The sequence below is a fragment of the Neopsephotus bourkii genome, unplaced genomic scaffold, assembly GCF_033783945.1.
Source record: "Neopsephotus bourkii isolate Nb327-2 ecotype Australia unplaced genomic scaffold, CSIRO-AGI_Nbou_v1 NB_1768, whole genome shotgun sequence".
NCBI lineage: Eukaryota > Metazoa > Chordata > Aves > Psittaciformes > Psittacidae > Neopsephotus > Neopsephotus bourkii.
Genome location: NW_026902242.1, coordinates 11,396,013 through 11,422,420, shown reverse-complemented (window position 1 = coordinate 11,422,420; position 26,408 = coordinate 11,396,013). Strand labels below are relative to the sequence as shown.

The 26,408-nt window shown below is 41.4% G+C and overlaps 1 long non-coding RNA gene across 1 annotated transcript; it reads left to right on the top strand.

The window, feature by feature from the left end:
• The first annotated feature begins 2,719 nt into the window (after positions 1-2,719).
• LOC133226074 (uncharacterized) lies at positions 2,720-13,366 on the top strand. The gene is made up of 5 exons (XR_009729398.1): positions 2,720-2,875; positions 3,589-3,706; positions 4,592-4,951; positions 10,819-10,998; positions 13,273-13,366. It is a non-coding gene; the product is annotated as an uncharacterized LOC133226074 (long non-coding RNA).
• Positions 13,367-26,408: the final 13,042 nt, after the last annotated feature.

Here is a 26,408-nt window from a genome sequence, read left to right as displayed (position 1 = left end):
TCCTGCTGGAAAACATACTGTGCAATGCAAATAAGCTCTCACTCAGTACCCTGCCTTTTCCCCCAACAGGTTGAATGAGGCTTCTTTGTTTCACATGCTTTAGCTTTTGAATTAAGGCTTAATCAAGTCATTCTTTGTGTGGAGTGCTTTGTATGAATAAGACAGGTAGCTATCTTGATCTTTGGAACTGATAGCAGAAACATTTCACAACTAGTTTATGCTCACATTTGTGGGGATACTTTATCAACATCGGATCTAAGGGATTATCAAATCACGGTAGCTCAGTTAATGTCAATGAACTATAATGATTTACACAGTCAAATGACCAGCCCCTGTGACACTCAATATCACAAAAGAAACTATCATAAAAAGAGAGTAAGCCATAGATAAAAACTGTGGTATGTAATGATGAACTTTCTTATTCTACAGTGGATTATTCCAAAAGTATGGTTTATTCCAGAACTAATACCTACAATTAATTATCTACTGCAGAAAAGTCATTGGAACAGTCTTTCAAAAGGAAAAATTGAAATACTCTATTTCATAAATAGAAATAGATTATAATATTAGATTATAAATATAAATATATAGGTACATATAAATAATAGATATATAGATACAAATATAGATTATCATAATAGATTATACAGTATTTCAATTTTTCCTTTTGAAAATACTTGTGTGTGGCTTATTTAAAATTGGGTTGTATTCTAGATGACAAGACAATGTAAAGTGCCGAAAGAAATCGTTTGAAGTTATTTGAGATTTCTTCTTCCCTTTCCTCAATTTACTTTTGTTTTGGAAGAAAAGTAGATTTTGAAGCTTTCACGTCTTCTTGGAGTAGATTTTCCCCTCTCCAGTGTGCTCTGCTGATGACACCAAGTTGGTTCCCTGTGTATTTTGGTGGTGTCTGTTGGGTGTTTGGTTTCTTGGTTTGGTTTTGGGGTTTCTTTTAGGGAAGAAGGGGAAGAAAGGCATAAGTACCAAACCTCTATTGAACAAAACTCCCTAGTGATAGAAGTGATGGTCTCAGCAGAGAGCCATCCATCCTGGGTGTCTCTCTGTGAGCAGAGCACTGAGAGTTTCCTCCTGCTGTTGCTGCATGTTCCTGCCCCTGTGCCATAGCCCATAGGCCCCTGGGAGGTGCCACTGCAGCTGTCTGTGACATGAGTAACTGAAATGGTTGCATTAAAGTCACCCTTGCTTTTGTGTCCTAGCACAGACAACACTAAACCTCAGGACTAACAGTAAGTCCCTGAGGACTAACAGTAGAGGTTCTGGTATTGCCACCTTTGGTGGACTTGCCCTAATATTAAAACCAGTTTGAGATGTGCAGGCACATCTGTTTCTTACCCCAGTCCAGACTGAGGCAATCTGCCACTTATCTAGAATACCCATTTAATCACAGACACCTCTTTATCTCTAGTCTGCCTTCTAACTACATGACAGGAAAATGCAAATCCTTCACGATGCTACAATTTAACAGCAGGGCTCACCAAAGCCTTACAATATTTATTAGGTCTTCTATTTATTGTCAGTTGCCTCCTTTTAAATATGGCATGGACACACACCGACACCTGCACTGTATTTTACTTATAACAGTGGGTGTGGATCATTTTCCCTAAACTAGTAAAAAAGGATTTTAAAAGGCGCCTGTCAGCTGCAAAGCTTTATATTATCCAGTGTCAGCCACTGGAAATTATGTACAAACTAAAGTCAATGGAACAAAGGTTAATTATCCAATAGGGCTATTGTTATTATGTAGAGGAGCCAGTTCTTATTGATTAATGAGTCAGTGCTGTGTTTGCTCACAGGAATATTAATATCTTGTGCACAAGAGAAGTCATTAAAATGAGCAAGGAAGACCTTGACTTTAAACTTAAAGTGCACATTGCTCTAGTTATCTGAATCATTTTGTCAGGTATAGCATCCTAGTTATAAATTATTGAAACAAGTAGTTATTGTAAAGATAGTTCACACAGATGGTTTTAAATTAAACAAGTAGATACACTTTTCCCATTATGTTCTGCACTGTTACGACTAGTAGGCTTTAGGTGGGTAGAAAAAGAGTTAGGAGGTAGGATAAGACTCTGGTGTGTGAGCCTTTTCCTCACCTAACCCCTCACAGCATGGGAAAACAGAGAATAACACCATGTCCATGGTGAGCTGATGGGAAGTGTAGGTGTAGCGGACAAATGCGGGTGGGTCAAGAGAGTTCTGTCATGCTATGACTGCATAGAATTGCAGATGGCCTGATAATAATTAGCAAGTAGGTATTAAGGCGTATTTCAGAATCTAAGTTCCAACACATTACCTCTTTTAATATTCCCAAAGCCACAAAATTATGCACTGAAAAAATCTCCATTACTATTTTATGAAAATGTATGTTATGGCATTATGAAAATGGAAATTCAATTACACCCGCTTTTAGATCATGCTAAGACCTGAAACTTGGAAAATCAATGTGCATCTACAAAGTTGAGGTCCAGCATCCATTTACACTAATGTTATGTTACATCACTCTGACAGAGTAGAGGGACAGTTAAGTGGGACTATATTTCATTGCCTCTAGTTTACATAGTATTACTTATCAAGAGCAAACCAAAAGCAGTCCTGGTATACATGAGAATTAGGTGTCGTAACTTAACAGGCGAAAATATCAAAAAAGGGTATAACTTAATTATATGAAAATATAAGTAGAACCAAGAAGAAAGGTTAAAACTTTAAATTATTGAAAACATTAAGCAATATTTGGGGTATTAATTGAATGTTGTTTTGAATATATTGTAGGTAGTGCCTGTTCTGGTAAAGATTCAGATACAAGGTGAAATCTAAACATCTACTTAACTTCCATGAATTACTCCTGCACTTCATGGTAAGCATATGTCTTGGGGTCTTGCCAGAGGGTAATTATGTTTCCAGAATTAAGCCCTATGCTTGGTAATACGGATCTGTGTGACCAAACCTGTGTCATCTTTGCTGTGAGCCTCTGCCAACCTCGGGGAACAGTAAACCTCTCTCTTTCGTCAGCATAACTCATTTCCAGGACCAACTGTTACCTTATTTGGGTTGTTGTGGGAGCAGAATAAGAAGCAAATCTCCAGAAGAGGCTGATCAATTAGAAACCCTCCAGAGGATAACAACAGAAGCAGCCATTGGTCTGGAAAACATAATCTACTAGGGAAGATTGAGTGAGTGGCATAATTTAACCTGGAGAAAAAGAGACTGAGGAGGGAGAGTGTAACTGACTTCAACAAATATGAAAATACTATGGCAAGGAAAGAGGGAATAATCTGTGCTGTATGTTCAATTCATATAAATAATCTGTTCTCAAGGGTAGGCAAACAAAAGCATCATCAGTTTAAACTGTAGCAAGGAAGATGTCGATTAACTGGAGGTGGGCTGCATGGCAGGGTTGAGGGGATTCATCTCCTTGTTCCTTTTGTGTTCCATTGTTTTGAAGCTTTTTCCTCATGCTGGTCCTGGAGCAGAGGATATGAATGGGTTGTAGCAGGAATAGAATCTGCCTAGAGAGTTGCAAGGTGGAGGGAATTTGGCCTCTTCATTCCACTTTTCTCTCTGTTCCAGCAACATCTTTAGCGGGGCCTGGGGCAACGTACAATGTTTCTGCTGCTGTGCCAGAAGCATGGATATAGCTGACCTGGAGAGCCCTGCAGGATAGAAGAATTCAGCAGTGGGAGATCAGGTGAGAGCAGTAATGATCTTTTTTTAACCATTTGGGGTCTCAGCCAAATGTCAACAGAATTTTGGGTAAGGCAGCAAAGCTGCTTCTGGCCAAGAGGATACCTCTCAGTGGAAGGAAACTCCTAGCTGCAAACAGCAGAGAAAGAACATCTCCGAGTAGAAATTACAGAAATCTTCTCAGACAGAGCCTAAATCCAGAGTAATTCTATTCCTTGCACTTTGGACTGCACTGGTATGGAAAGCTAGCACTTCATCCTGGGTCTAGGACGTGTCAGCACTTGCATACACAGCACCCAGGAGTACCCTACTCCTCCTGGGCTCCGGGGCAGTACATCAGCACTGGCTAGGCTGGCACTGAGATCACTAAATGAGACAGTAGTCTCAAGGGGCACGAGCTGCTCTTAATTAGCCCAACCCACCTTATTGATGCGGATTTGTTCTAGCATTTCCCTGACTTTTGATGAGCTGCCATGCAAAGAAGTGCAAAACAAGTGTTTTAATGCCAGTCACAATGCCATAAAAAAATGACAGCTTCTCAGAGGACACCTTTAATATTCTTGAACTGCATTATAGATACGATTTTCATAATCCAATGAATAAATATTTTGGGTGAGTTTAGTGTATTTCTATCTCTTTTAGTCACGGGTGAGTTTCTGTTCTCCCACTGCTAACTTGCAAGGAGAGAAAGAAATCAAGACAGACCTAATGATTTCAATAAAGCATCTTATATTTTTGCATTTAAAAAACAAAATCTATTAGATTTGCACTGAAATATTTTAAGGTTAATAGATTACCTCTGAACCCCAAGGAAATCAAGCTTCCTGTGCCTGCCTGTCATTTACTGGGCTGGTTACTTATCTGTCAATATTTCTTCCTTTTTTTCAAGTCCCAGGCCTACTTGATCTTGTCCATTTGGCACTGCTGGAGGAATAACAAGTTTCTTGCCGTCGTGCACCATTCTGGGATACATCATGACAGAGAAATCTCAAAGCCCAGGTCAATTATAACAGAAGATGTGTAGCACCTCTGCCCCCACAGAGTCTTCTGGGGATCCACTTGGCAAAATGATATAAAACTATTTCTGAAGACTTCCCATGATCTGGCCCTGCTTAGAACTAAGTCACCAGCAAAATGTAAGGAAATAAGCATATGCACCATTGCTTACCTTCCCCCTTGTTTGCCATAGAGCCAACTAAGGTGACGTGTGTGGGGAGAAGCCTGGAGCCGGCAGATTCCTCACTATCCAGTAATTACTTTTTAATTAGAATTCATTGAATACAGATAGATACCTTCCCTCCTCATGATGTTAATATCCCCCTGTCAGGCATTATGAGGCAGTAGCTGACAGTGAGTTACACGAAGTAATCCTGTAGCTGGTAGTGACTTACATAAAGTAACCAACTTAACCATTTGTCTTAGATAAAATACGGTCTCCATCCTCGCTTCTTTGCGCCAAGTCTGTCACCGGCACGTTGATGTAGTGTTTGTTTACCCTCATTCCTGCAGGAGGAAATATCATAGTTCATGCATCAAATTACTGTAACTGACTGGAGCAGTTGTATTTAAAATCATGCTCAGTGATGTATTTCCATAGTGTCGTTGATGTATTTTCAGGAGCTCTAATTCTCACAAGTGTATCATCTGAATATCATTTACCTGAGAGCGCAGTTGTAATGTCTGTGGTAATACCTGATCTCATTAGAAAAATCAGCGTTTAAGAATGGAGTGGGGTAAGTAAATCTGAAATGGACTGGATATTTGTGGTATTTTGATAGAAATAAGAAAGAATTTCAGGGTGGTTTTTTTTTTCCTTTTTGCTGCAGGGCCTCTAAACATAACCTGACATGTGATGTATTTTTGAAGTCAGAGTTAATAATTCTCTTTACATAAAAAATAAATACCCCCTATTGAATACACGCTCTAAAATTAGAATTGCATATTTCCAAGTAATATACCTAAGGAAAGTGATTTATTCTAATACAATAATGGCATAGATTTACAAAGCTTGAGTGATACAATGTTTCTCGTTATGGTTGTAAAATATTTGTTGCCACTGTGGGATTTTCTAGATCATTATTTTAAAGAAGGAAAAACCCACTTTGACAGATGAACTGGGGCCATTCTGAGCAAATCACAGATACTTCATATAACAAGGCCTCCAAAGAGGGGAGCACAGACTTATTACTATGGCAACCCAGATCAAAACACTATTTTAGTGGAGAGTTTCCAGTTTTACAATGCAATGATGATTGTTTATAGTACCATTGAAACCAGATTCAGCAAAGGTTCAAGAAATGAGCTGACAAGAGGAAAATCATTATAGATAAACTGGGGATACTTGAATGACATATTGTGGAATCTGCTATTATTTGATCAAATGATGAAATTGTTACACAAACATAGATGGATAATGGTATATAATGCAGGCTGATGAACCATATTTTGTTAGTTATATTATATTGTGTATCTAGAACATAATTAGTGGTTCAAAGTTGCAAAACACAAGATTTAATAATAGAAATTACTTAAATTAAAAAAAAATCCCTGTGTATTAATTCTCCCTAATAATTTATAGCATTTAAATTTTACTAATGTTTTACTTCCCAAATCATTTAGTAACATCTACATAAAAACAAACGTCACTTACACTTGGCATTTAGACAGCACCTCTGGTGGGGTGCTTTTTTCCCTGAAAGTACATCAGATGGCACATGGGCTGGATAATACATGCTTAATCCCATAATAACTTTGATACCAGCTAATCAGTGCTTAAAGACTCTTAATCCTACAGCAATGAACCTGTTCAAACCTCTCCTGTATCTGCAATGGCAGGACAAGGGGATTCTTTTGCAGTAGTAGCCTAGGAGCAGCTCTGGGCTCCCTCTAGATGCTTTCTGCCTCATATCTGCTGGTCCAGGGAAGTGCAGTGCTTACTAACCTCCTTCCTTGCTATAATGGTCCTACTGGTTTCAGTGTAGGAGCCATAGGAATTTGGGGAGACTGATGTGTTTTCTGCTCAGGATTGTTTCTCAACACAAGAGCCATGGATGAAGTTACTTGTTCTGGCTTCCTCCTACGTTTATGCCATCCTTCACCTCAAGAGCAAATCATGATCACTCCCCTTGCCAACCTTCTTGCTAGCCCCACTTTCTCCTCTACTATATCATGTCAATGCTTAAAAACCTGAGCTCCCCTGTCCATGTAACTATGGCAGAGTGGTTAAAGCCTCTGCTCCCACAGCATGAACAGAGGAAGCTCCTAGTTACTGTAGAAGTAGCCAGAGACAGAAAAGCTCCCAGTTTGAGAAGCAAAATGGTAAAGAAGAAAGGTGGATGAAGACTGATCACAGCAAATTTCCTATACCTGGGAAAAGCCTGAGCATGCCTGAGCATGCCCCAGACACAGGTCTGCCTTCTGCAGGAAGGAGCTTGCTTTGATGCTTCACTTGGTGGGCCTGGCTGATGGGACAGCTCTGAGAGCGGCAGGGCCCCAGGACCACCCTTGGCACATAGTCTTACCTCTCCATCCATAGAATTATAGAATAGTTAGGGTTGGAAAGGACCTTAAGATTATCCAGTTCCAGCCCCCCAAAAATAGTTTTCTCTATGGGCTCCTCAAGGTGAGTTTCTGTGAGATCAGGTCAATTTTATTTCCTGAAAGAAATCGGAGATTTAGTCACAGAAGCCTTTAAAGACTGGACTGAAAGAACAGGATGGAATATTTCCAAGAGGGTGATTTACTGTGTAGTCTGTATATTATTGTGGGTAGAGAGAATTCAGCTCTTTGTGGAAGTCTGAAGCAAAATTTTGCCTTACATTTGGTATTTCAGATGATGCAGGGAAAGCATTTTGTGGTGTAGTCATACTTGGACCAGAATACAAAATACATCCTTTAGTTAACTGTGAAGCTTTAACTTGTTCAAGTGACACCCAACAAATCATTTTGAACTTGGAAGCATTAGAGAGGTAACATTTTTACACAGATGATCTGCTGCTGAACAGTCTTTTTTTAGGCATTAAGAGCACCCGTTTTTTTCAACACCAGTTACCATGTCTCACCTGTGAATTACATTTCCCTGAGTTTATTATGGCCATTGCAAGGAAAATTAAGCCACTCCATTAACATCTGAGACAGGAGCACCCTTCAAAAATCCAATCCAGTAGAGCAGTTGATGGTATTTATTGCTCTTCCCTAATGTACTTGTATTTTCTCTGCCATGCAAGGACTATTCAGACATCATCATACAACTATCAGGATTGTGTTCCTTGTCTCAGCACCTAAGAGATGACACTGGCACATACTTAATCATGCAGCAATTATAATCTAAAAGACTTCCCAGAATACAGATTGAGTCCCCACATAAGTATAAGGAAGCAGTAAGTGTTTTCCACTGATTCCAGTATGTCTGTACACTCTTGCCTTTTCCATCTAACCTCACAAACATCTGTCTTCAGCCAAGAAACAGCAACAAAGATGTCAACATCTGTTCTGCTCAGCCAAGTACAGCGCTGATGTTCAGGTTTTCCAAGATCACTGATGTCCTACATTATTAATCAAGAGCCTCAGAAATATTTTTTTTTGCTGACAGACTATTTATAAAATACATCTCCTGCCTTTAAAATATGGTTAGTGCACAATCCGATGGCATGGAGCAGGGATGAAGGCTGCTGGGCTGAGATTCAGCTGGTAAGGACTGCGCTAGTCACTTGGAGGTTATAAGAAACAGAAAGAAATGGCCAAGGTAACTGCAGGTCCCTTATTGCCCCTTGTTTCTGGCATGGTTTCATTTATTCTGGAATGTCCCCATTTAACATGAGTCTCTGGGAGTTCGTGTAACAATAATGGCAAAGAACATTTCTTCCCTTTATTCATCCTTCCTCTGGTTATCCAGCTTACCTGGGTGCCGTGTGTGTGTGGTGGATGTCCTGTATGGCCAATGTTAGGTAACATCTGAATTCTGTTTCCTCAGTATTACTTCTGACAGTGCTTCTCACATCTCTGAACTACAGAGGGTGTGAGTTATGCTGAGGTTAGGGACACGAGAGAGATAGTTTCTGTCTGCCTGTGAGAATTCTTAATATCTGAGGTAACTGAGATAGTAAAGATACCAGTCTTCTCATTTAATACAGTTGTATATACCAGCACAGACTCTTTTTTACCTTAATCACTGCTCAGTCTGTTACTTCCATTCTCTTGTCCAAAAGCTCCCCATCAGATCACTGTCTGAGGCCTCTGGGGCAGTAAAAGTGACCTAAGCCTGTATTTCTCCAAAGCGGTTCAAAACCAAAATGAAAATACAAGCTGAGCTCATAATTTTGGTATTAAATAGACACAGTCTTCAAGGGAAAAAGAAAAAAGGAATCAAACCCCCCAGTGATGTCCATTGCATAAAACCCCTCATAGGCTGGGCATGGAAAATGTGGAGTATGAAAGTAAGTCTATGAGAGAGAAGCAGAACAACCCTCTGGCTTAGAGATTTCTCTATTTTCCTCTTGGTCATTTTGTTCCACTCAATCTCTCAACAACAACTTGTAGCAGTCAGAATGTCTTTAGCATTTTATCCCCAGCCCACCGAGCAAGTAAGACCTTTGTTTAACAGCAGCTTCCAGATACAAAATAACTCATACATTTGAAATGCAAAACACCTCCTAAATTTCAGAGAGCTTCCAAGTGAAAATGCCTCTCTGAGGCGCAACAGTGGCTCTGGGGAAGGCTGTCTCCAAGGAGGAGAGCGAGGCTCACATGGGGTTCTGCTCTCCATCACTCACATAGATGTTGTTAAGAAATAATTGTATAACCTCATCATCTCCATGCTTACAAGTCAGCACAGCTTTAGTCCTACCCAGCTCCCCTGCCACAGGATAAATCCTCCCCATCTATCTCATCTATCAGCTTTGTATAAGTGCTCCATCCAGCTCTCTATACTGTTTTTATCAACAAGCACTGTCAGGTTAAAAGTGGATGACTTACTTCCCCAAGCGATCTGAAGAATTCAGTGCCACAGAAACATGTTTAATGCTGGATAACCATCCACCTTTCCCAAGTGAATCTTTAATGGCAGGGGCTGCATTCCGCAGTGCACCGACCAGAAGGAGCTGAGATTAAACTCCACACTCTGTGATTTCTATCCAAAATTTTCCACTCAGAGCTGACAAAATCTGATGTAGTTTTCACTAAACTCTCCCCCAGTTTCCCACTGACTTTTAGTATGTGCAGATAATTCAGAATAAAGCCCCTTGTCACAGTAATATGTATTCTAGCGTAGCGCAGAGGAGCTGTTTCACCATGTAAAAGCCATATTGCCAAGCTGTATTATGCTTTACCTGTCACCATGCCAGGAAACATTTAACAAGAGAAGAAAACAAGGAGAGCGCATGTGTTGCCAGCTATTCAATACAGGCCATTTACTATTAAGCTGTGGAAAGGTGCTGGAGTTTAAATGCACCCTGGCTTGCTTCTGCTACTGGTAGCAAAATGCTGAAAGGTTTTGCACTGCTGACCTACTGTTCAGTGCTGCTAATTTGGCCCTGGACTACCTCACCAGGTCTTTATGGTTCACTGGTCTTTCCTGAGCCTCAAGGGAGGGGTTGTGTGTTTGTTTTCAAAGGATTTATACCACCCCTGAAAGCGAGGTTTTGGCTGAGTGATTGGCTTCAGTTTCTATGAGAAAGGGTGGCCCAGACTGCCTGAGTGCAGCTTGGGGGTGCAGGGAAAAGGCTCAGTCTCATGCAAAAACTAGCCACAACCTTTAGGTACGAGTGTCTTGCCGTGGTAGTGCCTTCATCACCCAGCCAGCACAAAGCCCTGAGGTTTCTATTGGTGCCCCCCATTGCAACAAGTGGTACGTTTGAGCAGTACTAACACTTATCAATAGGGAAATGCTGGAAAATAAGGGGTAGTCTAACTATTTTCTTTTGGGAGGTGGGCAGTGGTGTCACCCTTCAGTTCTGCTTCCTGCCACAGGGGCTGTCAGTGCAGTTCATGTGAAGCACTAGTTTGGAGTGGAGCTGGGACTGTAAGACATGTCCTCCCTTTAGGTAAGTGATAGAAACAGAAGGCTGCACCATACATAGTCTCAGCATCTGGTAAATCAAACTTTGTCTTCCTTTCTAGGAAGTGGAGTGGCTTTGGTGGAAAGGATCGGACATGTCTTTTGCACAACCCCACTCTGGATAGCCCATGGGCTGCAGAAGAGCAGAGGTGTCCCTTCAAGTTCCCATAGGCAGAACAGAGGACAGACTCACAAGTCCTGCCTTTCAGCAAGAGGATATGGTATAAAACAACACCCAGAAAGTCTTAGTAAGTAGCTGTGTAGCTAAGCTGTGACATGATGGGTATTTTTAGTTTGTATGACTGGTAGGCTTCATTGTTTTAATCATTTGTTTTCTATACAGTTGCTTTGGGCTGTGGGCTACTGGCCATACTATTATAGTGTGCTTTTGAAGTAAAAATTCAGATCATGAATGCAGAGGAGTGAAAGAGTAGCTCATAGAGAAGGCCTCTGCTAGACTTTGTCTTCCTGAAGCGTGGAGCTGTGTGCCTCACTTCAGAATGTCCTGGAATCTGATTTAAGTACTGCAATGAAATCCAGGGAGACAAATGATTGTTGCAAAAATGAGGTTGATGAGTGTTTTGTGACAGCCTTGTTATAACGTGATCTACTGTGGTCAGGTGTGTTACTCTGTCACTTGAGCACGTGTCAGTGTAATACAGTTTGAATCCAGGGCACGAGGGGATAGAGGTGCCCTCCATTTACAGTTGTTTCTGTGTAGGAACCTTAAGCTACAGGGAGAAAAACCTGAGTTAGGCAAGGTATTATACTCTGAGTGAGACCCCATGAGGACCTTTTAGTGCTTGAAATGAGGGTGAACATTGCAAAGTGTGGCTATGCAGCAATTCTGGGGCTCTCTACAGAGGCTTTTGGGGGGATTGGGGAAGAATAAGGCTGATTTGAGCCATACAAGCTGTGAGGAACAATGGCAAGGCTGGTGCTGGTGGCTGTACAGTGGCTCTCACTTCTCTTGCTGCTCCTGTAAGGACATCTCAAGCCACAGATTTGACTGTTCCTTCCTTTCTCTTGAAGTGCTTTGAAACTACTGTTTCAAAGTGGAAACAAAAAGCACAAATAGATGCAATCAGCAGGCACATCTCTCCTTCCTCCCCCCATGTCTTGCTGACCCTGGCAGTGATTTTATTGGTCCCCTCTTGACTGGCCTCTATGTCTCCCCACCTGGTGCTCCAGTGCTAATTGGTACAATTAGCCTCTCCCTCCCTCGGCTAATTGCTAATGACTGTCTCACCATCCCCATGGGGACCAGAAGAAACTTGCACAAGGGGAAGAGCTGCAGTCACAGAGACACCAAAGGGGGAAGCAGAGAGCTGGGGCAAGCTGGTTGCTCTCCATTCATCTGGCGTTCACTCACACAAAGCACATAACTCTTTCTCTGAGCAACATATAACATTTCTATGCATTGTATTATCAATAAAGTAACAGGGCTGTTCAGCACCAGGGAGCCAGTCATAGAGTCTGTAGGCATTTGAGCATCTGGGCTGCTAAAATGCACAAGGTAAAACTCCTTAGTTGTGGGTCCAAGGTCTTTGTAAGACACATTTTATGCCAGCACCTGTCTGTAAGTTGCACAGAGGCTTGCGGTAGTAGAAAAGTTAATATCCAGATTGTTTAAAAGGAGCTGGGAACAAAAGCCCTATTGCTTCTTCAAAGGAATAGTGTGATCTCTATACAAAAAAAATACATGCTCTTGAAACTGCTGCATGTTTAATATTAATACAAGTATTTGTTTGTGACTATATTTGAAATGGTTTCAGACGCCACGTTGTCCTCCGTTGTCTTCAGCAGACAGGGAGACTTGGTGAGAAGAATCTGATTAGAATTAGAGAAGAGATTTATCAAAGAAAATATTGAAACTGTCTTTTCATACTGCGACCTGACAGTAATAGCGTGTTTTCTTTTTTAAAGATGCATTAATTGGATGTATACTACTATACTGTGTATACTACTATACTAGTGCCCATCCTATGTGTTAGCTAACCTGGCTGAAATCAGTAGGTGAGGATTTGAGGGAATATGCTCAGGGATATGACTTTCCAAATACATGGATCCAGACAAGGGCTGGGGAGCCCTTCTCTGTGTGTGCGTAGCTCTTGCCATGTTGACGAGCAAACCCAGCTGAGCAGAAGAACAGAGTCAGCTCAGTGGAAGATCAAGCTAAACCCGAGTGGCACCAGAGCTGGTGTCATGTACTGAAAGAGCTTTGCCTGCATGGGAATGATTTTGTGTTGATTTGACCTGCAGTATAACACCCTGCCCCACAGCTTAGCCAGGGAAAGGGAGGAGTAGAGAGGGAGTCCCTGACAGTTTGAACTTGTCAGCCTGGAGATCAAACCTCTGTAGACATGCAGGGCTGTTAATAGGTACTCTGTTACAGATAAATACTCAGCGTATCACTTGGCAGGCAAATGGAGAGGTGTTGAGGGCAGAAACAGTGGGGGTTTTGGCTTAAATTCTCCAAAAATACTGCTGAATGTAAATTCTTTATGGTCAGGTAGGAAGCTATAAGAATTGGAGAGAAAGGAGATTGCTGTGAAGTTGATTTTATGAACAGGCCCTGAAAAAAAGAATACCTGCAGATAAGGGCAGCGTGAAGGTATTTGCTGTTGTTGAGAGCACATATGTGAATGGGCAGAGAAGACAAGCTTCTGTCAAGCCTCACGTGTGACTAGTGTTTTCCAAGAGTTATTGCATTTTCATAATGAAATGACCTCTTTGAGATAAGGCAGTGTTTATTTCAAACCATATAATGTCTTGCACTATCCCAGCTTCTTCAACCTCCTTCAAACTTGAGCTCAGCTTTTCCAAGCGGTGTTCATCTTGTAAAGCTATTCATATATCCACGCATGGGTCCATACATCAAGATATAATTTGTGGATAGACACTGACATTTAGAAAAAAAACAAACTATCAGACCAGGAAAACATCTGCCATGAACAAGGGTTTAAGGAGCTATTCTTGTTTCGTGAAGTGAGTGGATGGATGGTCCAGGGCACTTTGCTGCCTTTGCTGTGAACTCTACACTGTGGGGAAAGCTGTGTGGTGAGGGGGGCAGAGGTTGGTACAAACAACCTGAAGCAAGAGGGAGGTAGGTTGGGCCACTGAAGCACTCAGTGCCCTTGAGTAAGTGGCTTGACTTGCTCATTCCTTAGGGTGACCTTGGACAAGGCTCTTAAATTCATTTTCCTCAGTCAACCCAGCTGGCAAATTTGTTTGGGGGTGAAGAAACACCAAAATGACATTGAAAAGGAAGCTGTGCCCCTGCACTGCCCTTTCCAGGGTAAACAAACCATACCCCAACATCCCCCCAGCCCACCACTGGGGATTTTCAGTGTGTCCTTTGAGGAGCCCTGTGGAAAAGCCTGGATGCAACATGAGCTGCACAAACTGAACAGTTGCATATTCAGATATAGTGCAATGTTTGTTCATCTCTCAAAACGTGTGTACAGTACTAATCACTGTATTATCTGTGTGCTTTCAGCTAATTAGCAATGCAAATACAGAAGGATTCTTTTCCTTCCCTCCTTTTCCAGCCAGAAATGCATTACTTTTATCCTGTTACCTTTTACATCATAAAAAAAGATGCTAGACATAATAAACCAGCGTATTCAGCATCTAGTGGAAAGATAATATTATAAGTGTGAAAGATGGTTTTCCTGCAAAAGGGCAGTTTTATTCATTGGCTAACAGAAAGCATTAGTTTTACAGTTCAGGGTAGAAACTGCCGTAATTCTGGTCATATTGTTTCTTCTGGCAGGGAATAAACTCTCTTCTTTTTTTATACCTAGAGGTGAGTTTTTACTCTTTCTCTTTGAATTACACTGGTGGTCATCAGAGTGGTGGTAGAACAAGAGTGTGATGTTGCTGAAGTACTTCAGATGTATTTGCTCAAAGCACTGCCACTATAATTCAAAGTGAAGAGAGTAAAACTTACAGCAGGCGCTCCAGAATGGAGGACACCGAGGTCTTTGTTTACTGTCCTCGTCCTCCTTCCCTTTGGGCAAGAGACAGCATCTGACATCTGCGTTGCTAGGTACACAGAGTTACCAGCCAATTACTACCTACAAGCACAGAGGAATGGGGAGGAGAGGACCAGGCAAGAAAAGGTGCCCCTGGTGCCATCTGGGGACACACAGAGGCCAACGCAGGGCATAGGGACTGCTCCCTCCCGGGGTAGGTCTCATTGAAACCAGCAGATTAATTTAGGAAATAAAAGAGATTTGAGGGCACCAGGGGTTGGAACTAGATGATCTTAGGGTCCTTTCCAACCCTAACCATACTATAGACAAAGAGTTGCACACCTACTTCAACAGTATTTTCAGTGGTGCTTCAATTTCAGCAGTAGTCAGCGGTGTTTCACTGCTGAGAAGCTACTTGGGGCAAAAAGAAAAATTGGGTTTGTTTCCATGCTGTTGTCACCCCTAACCTTAACTTTGCACCTTCTGCAAAAAAATTAAGTATATTTCTCTTTATATAAACCTTACCATAAGTCGCAAAATCATCCTATGCCTATATTCCTAGTGGGATGTGTATTTATATAGGATGGATCTGGGTCAAAATCAAGGCTATCAAAATCCGAAGTTTTCATTGAGCATTTGTGATGCTGTCATTTGCAGCTCCCCTTTGTGTTTGTTTCTTCTGTGGATATGATTTGTTGTGACCATTCCCAAATACATCATTATTCCAGAAAATTACTCAATCTTTTCTCTTTATCCTCCAGACAGTGTGTGGATGTTGTCACCATGGAGCTGAATAAGTACATTTGGCACAGATATATCCCAAGACGTAAAAATAGTGACCTGATCATGCACAGAGCTCTTTTGAGCAGCTGAATACAGAACCCCCTTCTACTAATTTTCTCGCCATTAAACCAGATCTGATCGCTGGCCTGAGCCATGCTGTGGGACACCTGAGTGGTGACATAGAAAGTGTTCCCATACCAAACTTTTCTTTCAGGATTACCTGATTCTCTGTGTAATTTATGGCAGCACCTGGAAGAAATTGCATCACATCCACATGAAAAAAAATACAACCTAGTGGAAAGAGTGAGATTAGACATAAACTTGCAAGCTCTGCTTATAATGTGGAGCAACAATACATGAACATACTGTTCTGCTGCTGCTGCTACTCTGGAGAAAGAATGAGGGTAAAACGTGTGAGAGAGCCACAGTTAAATTACTCACTATTAGCCCCTACAGTGTGCTTCCAACCCGCATTGATATATATATACAGAGAGAGCGAGAATGTCACAGTTAAATTTTTTTTACTAGTATAATGAGGAAAGAGACCAACAGAAGAAGTTCCCTTGGCTAATTTTCTAGCCAGCAGCCACTGCAATGTTCCCACTAGGAGAGACTGAACAAGTGAGAGAGTGATATAATAAATAATGACTGGCTTTGCTGGGAAGGAGAAATTATCACTGTGCTTGGGGGATCTAAGTATGTGCTCACCCAAGATGCGGGCAGGGGGAGGGAGCCAGGAGCACTCTGTCGTGTCTTGAGAAGAACATTCAGTGATGTTGGAATTAAAAAGGATTTCAGCCACTGCTTTGTATGCTAAACTGGGGATGGGAAAGGCTGGATGGAGCCATTCGGTATGAGATACACGAGGAGATGTCAAAGGAGTCGCCAGTCTAAGTTCTTTGTTTTATATCTGCTCCCTAAAATGGAGTGTAAAGCAAAGGTGTGCTCACAGCCATGCCCAAGGGTGTGGAGCCCTGCTGACTTCTCCAGGGAGTGAACTCCATAGGCACAGCCTGTGGTTGGTGCTGCCCTTGGTGTGCTGCTCACCCTCTGGCACAGGCTGAGTGGATTCAGGCCACGGAGAAGTCATTTCTTGGAGGAGTTCCACGCAGAGGCTGTGTTCAGCTTGGGATCTCAAAACAGCCAGGGTTAATGCTGTGCTGTTGGTATCCCTGATCTGTTCCTGTGGCAAATAACACTGAAATGGTTCAATTCTGTCTGTAATGTCTCCTTAAGCATAGAAATTAGCCACGTATTTTAAAATCTGGAAGGTTTTTTTGTCATTATTTAGATTAAAAGGGAGAGCAAACCAAGATAAAGCCACATCAGTACGGCTGAGTGCTATGTGCATGTGCCGCTGTGTTTCTATTCACAGCCCTGTTTTGCAGCGTGGCGCTTGCCCCTGCAGGCACACATAGTCCTTAGAAACAGAAAGGTGCAGTTCAGAGAAAAGGTCTCTTACAGGAAAGGAGTGTTGTGGCTTAGCCAAACACAAGCTGTTATGCTTGGTGCAGGGCAGCTGGGTAAGGTGCAGTGGTGTGTGATGCAGAAGATGTCAGTTCAGATGGTCAAATGGCTCTGCCCACCCTTAGGTTCTATTAATTAAACTACGTTGAAGAAGTCATAGGAGTTGTGGTTGCTAAAATCTCTTGGCCTTCAATAGTGAAAACATAAAATCAACTATTGTGAGATTTGTGTTATTTTAACAAAACAATCTTCTTAGAAAGGCTTGGAGAATTTTGGACCCGTCTAACCTGAAGCAAATTCCTGGGTCAGGCTTCAATTACAGACACTAGTTTAAACACCATAGCTAAACAGGGCCTCCTTTCCCGTTTCCAAAAATAGTATTCTACTTTCTACATCTCACTGTTTCATGTACAGAAATAAATAATCTGGGATGTGGTATGATTTAGTTCATTTAAATTAAAGCAACTTTCATATAACGAGTTGAATATTCTGCTTCCTAGACTACATCTCAAGCTTTTTTGCAGAAGACAAGCAGCACCCTTTTTTTTTGTGCTCCAGCATCACGGAAATTTGCATGGTGAGATGCATTTCTCACCACATGCCAGCTGCAAATTGTATTTGAAATGGAAAGTATCAATTAAATAAGCTTTTCTGAACTGCCTGGTGACAGCTGCCATGCTGCTGAATGTTGATGACACTCGCAATATCAACAGATAGGGGCGCTTGCACTGGAGATCATAAAACACTTTCTAGCCATGTAAATACTGGTTTAACAAGTAGATTAAGATCATCATTTCAATCAGTAAAGACAGAAATGTTCACTGGGGAAGCCTTTCCTCCATAAACAAACCCAGTCACATCTACACTGTTGCTGGTTCAGTGGTTTCAAACCCTGCACAAGCTAATGGAGGGGCAAGATGAAACTGGTGCACTGGGTCAGTGGGAGACTAGGCTGGCTACTCAGACAGGCAAAATCACCCTGGAATCTAGAGATGGTTTGGGGGTCTGAAGACCTGGAGGAGTCTCTCAACTGGTCTAGCCAAGGGGCTTGCTCTGGCTGAGGGGATAGGTCAGCTCCTCACCAGCTCAGCCCCAGCACAGGGGGCATCAGGAAGCAAGGCTGGATGCAGTCATTCAAAACTAAGCCAAGTTTTCTTTACAAATTCCTATTTGCTTAAACCAATTTTTATTTTGAATGAGCATGGCAGGTTTGAGTGGAGATGCCTTTTTTTTATCAAGTTGCAGTTCCTGGCCTGAAGTGAAAGACTGCAGAGATGCTGGGGGAGAGAATTCAACTGGGACCCTCAGCATCCCTGTTAGTCAGTGTGCCTGTGGAGCTGCTGGCTGTGTGGTAGGTTTTTGCTCTGTGGGTATTCTTTTGCTAAGTTTATAAAACCTTAGATTTAGTCCAAATGAAAATATTTCTTGTTTTTATATAAATTCTTTAAAATCTTGTGAAAACAGGTAGAGGCATCCTTCTTCCCAGAGAAGCTGCAACTCACAGTGAGAGGGAGGTGTTAAAGTGTATGGACCTGTGACCAACAGGTCAAAGGAGGTGATTGTGCCCCTCTATTCTGCTTTTGTGAGAACACTGTGTACAGTTCTGGTGTCCTTAACATAAGAAGGACATGGAGCTGTTGGAACAAGCCCAGAGGAGGGCCACAAGGATGATCAGGGGACTGGAGCACCTCCTGTATGAAGACAGGCTGAGAAAGTTGGGGCTGATCAGCCTGAAGAAGAGAAGGCTGCGTGGAGACCTCATAGCAGCCTTCCAGTATCTGAAGGGGGTCTATAGGGATGCTGGGGATAGACTCTTTATTAGGGACTGTAGTGGTAAGACAAGGGGTGATGGGTTCAAACTTAAATAGTAGAAGTTCAGGTTAGATATAAGGAAGAAGTTCTTTACTGTGAGGGTGGTGAGGCACTGGAATGGGTTGCCCAGCGAGGTTGTGAATGCTCCATCCCTGGCAGTGTTCAAGGCCAGGTTGGACAGAGCCTTGGGTGAGACGGTCTAGTGTGAGGTGCCCCTCCACTAACAACTGAGCCATCACCTTAACACCACCCCTATTTCTCTAGCACAAAGTTTCATTTCAAGCATGCATTTGCCATCCTTGCATGAAAAAAGTCCCATGTAAAAGTGAGGCATGGTCTGATGTGCCTAAGCCAACACACAGGATGTGTGTGATCCGGCCCCTGCAAAGTCTTGGGGAAAACATGACCTGGGTATTGCTTTTATGAATAGCAGATGCACTGCATTTTTAATTTGAACAGTGTGCCTAATCATGTCTGGTGTAGAGTACTTAGGTTAACAACATAAACTAGACCTTGAGAAATACAACTATTGTAATCTCTTCATTATTTATCCATTTTAATCTCTATTAGGAGACTATGTATAATTTATTTTTCATTTCTGCAATGAATAATATAACTAAGACCTCTTTATATTATTTTTTATTTGAAAATTCTGTTTTAAAGTGCTCTGTTGGATAACATTAACTATATTTTCCTTTTTTTGATAATAAAGTGAAAATAATATGCTAAGCTTTTGCACGGGAATGCATATTAGAATGCCCTTAATGCAGTTTGTGCCTGTCACTCCAGAGACTCGAGGCTGCTTCAGCTGCATACTGAGACCTTGAAGTTGTATGGCCCAGCACCAAAGACCTGAATACTCATGCTAAATTGTTGAATTTTTGTGTTTTTTATAATCCTGCTTTAAATTTCTTCTCCTCTTCTATCCGGATTGGGTCCCTTGAAACTGTTACTGCTGTCATCAGAGCTGCTCATTTTGCTGACGGAGTTTAAATGACAACTGAGCATGGATCTTACTGCTGCAACCTGAAGTAAACAAATTCCTAGATGGGGAAGGGGTGAGTAAGAGGTTTTCTGGTCAAATAAATGTGATCCAGGACCCATGGCTTCTGCATGACTGCTGTCTTGATAGTCTTGAGCCATGACCTCAAGCTGTGGAAAGCTTCCCAAAATGTCCTGTGTTCAGGGAGTTTACTCCCCAGAGTGGGCCTTCAAAACAAAAACTCCTCTTCCAAGGTGCAAATTGCTAAATACTAACAGTCCTAGACTGAGAGTCTCCTAAAACACAATCCCAACAAACTGTGTCAAACGACAGATGAACATAGAAAGGGCTTCTTCCATCACTTTGTTTCTTAAAGGGAAGTGGGTCGAGGGGCGATGCAGAAAGCCAAGGGCAGAAAAATGCCACTTAAGCCTCAGTCCTGAGAGACGTACTCCTTAAGCAGCCTCCTTCTGGCAGGCCTGCACTAAAATCCTGGCTCCATCCCTATGCTGCCGTCAGCCTCGCTCCTCAGGAAAGCTCAGCCCTGGGTTTAGGGTCCTATCTCAACTCCCCACAAGAGATGGCAAGCAGACAGTCTTGTGCTTGAGAGTTCCTCTTCTTCCACATCTATTTATCCCTCTGGAAAAGCAGAGCTAAGGAAAATAAATGGAACAGTTCTAGTCCCATGGGATTTATTTACTGAATTAGAGGATTGGTGCAACCTATTAAATCTTCTTGGTCTGGGGACACATGATTGCCAGACTTATTTGGCGTACTTTATTTGGTCAGCACCCTGCCTTTCAAAATGCCCTGCATGACTGTGAAGAGCCAGCATTGGTCCATCTTAATTCAGGATTAAGAGTCTTCAGGAGGTACTGGTCTAACTCTTCCATGGTCCCCCTGCTGCCCTCCCTCCCTTGCAATTTGCAGCAGCAGCATCTACAGTAATGGAGAATAGCTGTATAGTTTAAGCAAAAGCCAAGAGCTTTGGACACCCAGAAAGCAACCCTCTCCACTGTCTGTCTCATGGAAAGGAAGGCATTGTGCCCATGGATGTAGGGCCCTAGGGTGGTTTTAAATTAGTTGAAGACTCTACTTCTGTGTGAAGTTTGGCTGCAAGAACAGTGTGGTAAAACACATATTACCACTTTCCTACATTATAGTTAATCACAATTTTCTAGAACAGTTAAACTGCCATCCCCTCCCAGAGAATAATTACTGCTATTTAATTGTATTTATAATTTAGTATACACCTGAAAAATATGCTATAAAATATCAGGGGGGTTCCCTTTAATACCGGTGTTCCATTTACAAACTGTCACATTTATAATGCGTCTTTAATCTTCTGTGGTCTGCTAGAATTTTATATTAAAGTCTGCTTTGTGCTTTAAATATTAAAGATTCTGCAGTACTTCAAAAGGTGATAATGCCTGATGCTCTGGTGGTGCTTAAATCTCAACAGCTAAATATATTGAGGAATGTTCGGTGGCCCTGGCTTAATTAAACATGTATGTGTATTTTCAAATGCAATCTTTTTCTGCTTGTTAGGTTTTTGACAAACCTCCAAACAGGTCCAGGTGGAACAAAGCATGTAAACAAGCTTGTGAATGCAAGCTTAAAACACTCAAATTAGCACCTTCTTACAATTAATATGCAAACCCTGGGATCTCTGTTATTGATAATGCCGTTTAATATTATTTGCAGCTGAGCCTTATAGTCTAGCCTTTTCAGTTTGATAAACCATGTCCACTTTAATTATGTGAAAATGTACTGTTAGAGACTAGTCATCCAATGAGACCCTATTTACTATGAGAAACTTATTCTACCCTGTGTAACATAGTATAAATTACAGGGCTGCAATAGCAGTTCAGCATGCCATTTGCTTTACAATGTTTAATGGTCTAATTTAGCACATACAGCTAAATCTGGAACCATCAAGGTAGGCACACAGGTTAACACATAAGTCTTTTTAGTGTTCTCATTGCTCGTTTCCCCCCCCCCAACCCCCCAATGGGTTAATAAATTTGCGTATAGCATCTTCTCCTAGACTGAATTGCAAGTGCTATATTGGAAGTGAAAGTGCAAACTCTCTCCAGTAGGAATGATACCCACTGACGGGGCTCTGCTCAGAGCTAAGGCAGGATGTGAACCTCTATCAGCACCCTGCTACAGAGTGATAGATGTAGATGTGTTAGGAGCAGACTGACTGCAGCATCTGCTCCTGCAGGTTTCTAGCAGCAGAAGAATGTTTGGGAAGGGTTTTACTCTTCCCAAAATAACAGGAGGATAAAGCTCAGCAGCCTCAAAACAAGCAGAGATTGTGCCCCATGGCTGGTCCACTCATGCAGCCTGTTTGATTGGCAGTCATGGTAATCTGAGTTCTCTTGCCCAGTTAGAGTAATTGGTGCAGTCACAGTGTGTGTCGCAAGGTAGCTTTTTCTACCTCAAAATTAGTCCGTATCCAAATGACCTGACTGGTCATTTCTTTTTACATTTTGAACTTTAAACTGTAGGGTTTCTATTAAATTAAAGTGCTGCAGATTTAAAAATAAAGCGAACATGTATGAACACAGACATATTCATGCGTAGGTGTATGATACATATACGATATATGATACATATATCAGCAAACCAAACAATTCTGCATCTGTGTAGGACCATTGTCTTCCAATTCTGCATAAATAGAGACTGGCCATAATTTGAACATGGAAGGAAATATTCCATACATGAAGAGATGTGGGGAATTACTGCATTTGTTTTAGTGCAAGTGTGCAGCAATTGTCTGAATGCTGTAATTGTCTGAAATATGATGAAAATATCTATGAATGCACCCGAGAAATGTTCTTATATCCTGCTGTAATAGGTAAGGTGATGGCAGAAAATGGGGAAGCTGAAATAGAGCTACTGCAGTTTTACAGGTGAGGCAATGTTAGCAGGAAATGACAAGCAGGCTGTAGTTATTATAATACCTAGGGCAAAGCAGCAAGCATGCACAGTGATAGACAAATCTAAATTAATCATAGCAAGGGTGGTGTGGCATTTTAATGTAAACTTATTCTACTGTAGGGAAACTTGTAAGAATATTGTAAAATAAGTGAAATACCATTCATCATATGTGACTGACAAAATGTTTTCTGTAGAAAATACAAATGCAAGCATTTTATCTTGCATTTTTATGTTCTCCTGTTCAGACAGAAGGGGATGGGTTGGCTAGTCATCATTAAGTCCTTATGAGTTAAAACTGTTTGTTTCCCTGTTGGATTCAGCATGTTTTCTCACCACCACCTATAATTAAAATGTCATCTTAACAGCATCAAGGTGCATAGAGTAAAAGAGTCAGCTCACCTCTGGAACTGCACACTTTATGGAGCTCCACAACCCCTCAGAAATGGAAGCTCGGAGAAACTGTCTCTGTGATCTTTAATGGATTTTTAAAGATGACAAGAAAGGAAATGGGAAACTAAAGGCATGGAAGACATAAATTCCCTAAAGGTGCATTCTGAAGTAAATCAGAGCAACTGAAAAAGTGAAATCTTTGAGCCCTGGGATATCTCCCCGGTTTTTCAGCTGGACACTTACGGCTTGTCAGGTCCCTGAACACCTCTGCTCTGGGCATGCTTTGACACAGCAAGTCACAGAAAGATGAACAACATCACCTGAAGTGCTGTTTGAGGGGCAGAAAATTGCTCCCATTGCACACTGTGCTGCCTTTACTCTAAATCACATGACTTATTACAACCTTCCCTTTATAAAAGAAGTGCCATTTAGGTATGTTAACTTATCCAGCTGTAATAGGCACGTTTCCCTCTTTATTTCCACAACAGCCAAATGCAGGCAAAGAAAGAGGTAAAGATCAGGTTTTATAAAATCAAACTCAGATTGTTCTCAGGGCTACAGCTGCATGAAAGCTAAATAACAATAGGTAAGAACAAGCAGCCTAAAAAAGCTGTGTTACCCAATGCATGTTACTAAGATATGTCCCTTTCTATAAACTGGTAGGGGAAAAAAGAAAACCAGTTTTCCTTCCAAAAACATCTGACCGTGATTGCACTTTGTAGTTTTCAGTGCATAATACACTCTGGGGCTTAATGTAGCCCAAGACGTGAACTAGCTATACTTGAGTGGGAAGGGGTTAGGGGGTATCCTTACATAGATTGAAAAGAGGAACATTGGTAAAGATGGTGGTAAGTATTGCAGAGGATAGTGTTCTGGCTGTGTACCAGAGCAGTACCTTTAGACCACTCTGCTGGAGAAAGCATTGTTCTGGCTTTCTTCTTCAGTGTGGATGGCTCCATGGAAAATGCTGCACTTTCAGTCAGTCACAGTTTTACCCTACAACCATAAATGACACTAGTAAGATATGAGAAAAAGACACATTTTCTGTATTACCCAGCACTGTGAATCATTGATTCTGCTTTTAAGTGTGAGCTAAAGCATGGAAGGAAGGTTACTTGCTCAAAACGACAGGTACTACAAACCTAGTATTGTGGCCTGGAAACCAATTGTAAAGTTCATGTACCAGCATCATTCCCTCTTTTTGCATTTCAGTAAAACATGTTTTAGGAGGGACAAAGTTAACATTATGACTTTATTGCCGGTGTGGTGTGCATCTGTGTAAGAGGCTGGAGCTAAATCCATTAGCCACAGGCAGAGCAGTTTCCTCCCCCAACAGGTAAAACATGAATTCAAAGGCCTCAGTAACTTTGGGTCCGGTGCAATGCAATCTGTCACTTCATGGGTGCAGGATGAGTTCTTTGCTAGAACGTCTCCCTGTATAAGCTTTGCTTGGGCAAGTCACACAAAATCAGCCTCTCAATCTGAGCACCTCTCTGTTACAGTAGGTTTTGGTTCTATTAGCTCTCTAGCACTAGAGCCCTATTGATTAATGAGCATATCTGGAGACCTGTATAGGAGGATTAAAGTGAGAGAGATCCGATCACGTATTACCTGATACTGCATAAGGGGGAGTGGCAATAACCATAGTGAGAATTCAGGGTAAATGTCCTAAGAACCTGTCTTAAATCAACACGGCTCTTTTTTTAATCCCCTTTCACCTTTGTACTTCAGCCACTTTACTGTGCACCTCTCTGCCTCTTACCTTTCTGATGCCATTATGTCTAGGAAAAAAATATCCACACCAACCTTTATTTCTGGCAATCTCGTCACTTTTGTTTTTAAAGCATGCAGTTATAATTAATCAATCGCATGTAATTACTTATAACCAGAATTAAAAAGCAATAGATCATCTCATTGTGTCAGGCTGCTTTCCAATACGTTATCATTTTCAGACTCCAGTGTACTTTTTTCCTGGTGAAATGTTCCTCATATCTCTGTCAGACTCATTTATTGGATTGTTGCTTTTGTTTTTCTTGGGGGGGGGGTTATGCTGGTCATTTTTAGCCATGCCTTTGCCTCCAATCGGAAATACCTTTGTACAGCTTCAGAACACGCCAGGATTAACAACTTGTAAATGTCTCTGTTTCTTGATTTCCTTTTAAGTGCCTGCTACATTGGAGAAAATAGCAGTTCCAGAACTGAAGGAGAGAGAAATCTTGCTGTGTATCAGCCAGCTGCTGCCTTTTCTACTCGTAGTACTTAATTGTATTTGCAATTTCCTCAGATTTCCAACTATTTCTGTCAGATTTGCTTTTAACTCACTACAGATTCAGATTGTGTGCATTGACTGTGCAACAACCTCACTCCGAGCTGAAATATTTAATCACTACCCGTGGATAAATGTTTTCATACTTTATGCTATGTTGTTTAGAAGCGAGGCATATATAAGGAACAAAAAATCTGTCAGTATGCATTTCCTATTGGAATGTTGCATAGGTTTTTAATTGGAAAATAGGCTTTTAAAGGTAATCATTGCTGAAGACTGGAGTTAGGAAGTGAAGCATATTTTTGCGTGATTTTTCTTCTTAACATAATGAACCTTTTTGTGTCTGTCATGGAAAACATGGAAATTTCATTCTCTTCTCTGTAACTATCTTCACTTAAATGTTTTAGGTTCAGTTGCTTTGAATGGTTTGCAAGTAACCTAAAGGGCTGTGTTAATATTAGCCTGCAGTGAGCGTATACTGGCACTTTGTTGCTGTTTGGAGAAATGACCGGTTTACTTGGTTATATTGACAGCTCTACTGTAAAATTTGCTGGCATTAAAGGTCAAAAAGACCCAGTTTTTCCTCCAGTTGCTTCTATCCAAAAGAGAATAAATCTCAGAGCAGAATCACTTCTCTGACAATAATTTATGAATTATGCACTGACTGTGTTTGAATTGAGAAAGGCTTTCATATCCTTTCCATTAGCTCAGATTAAGTTTTCATATAGATGCTGGGAAGCATGCTAGCAATATCCTTAGCTCATTTTTATGAAAATTTTATCAGTGCTTTTTTCTGTACTACACTTCAATTGGGATGTCTCAGAATCTAAAGCTCAGCTTTGGACATGAACTTCTCTCAACCTGGCTGGCTGCTGCTCTAAAGGTTTCAATATTTTATGGGCTCTGGCTAACTCAGCCGTGAGATTCAAGCTGCAGAGATTTAACTCTAATGTAAAATCATGAACGGATGAAAACTGGGATGTCATAAGTAATACATCTACAAGAGCAGGATGCAGTTACCATTTTTAA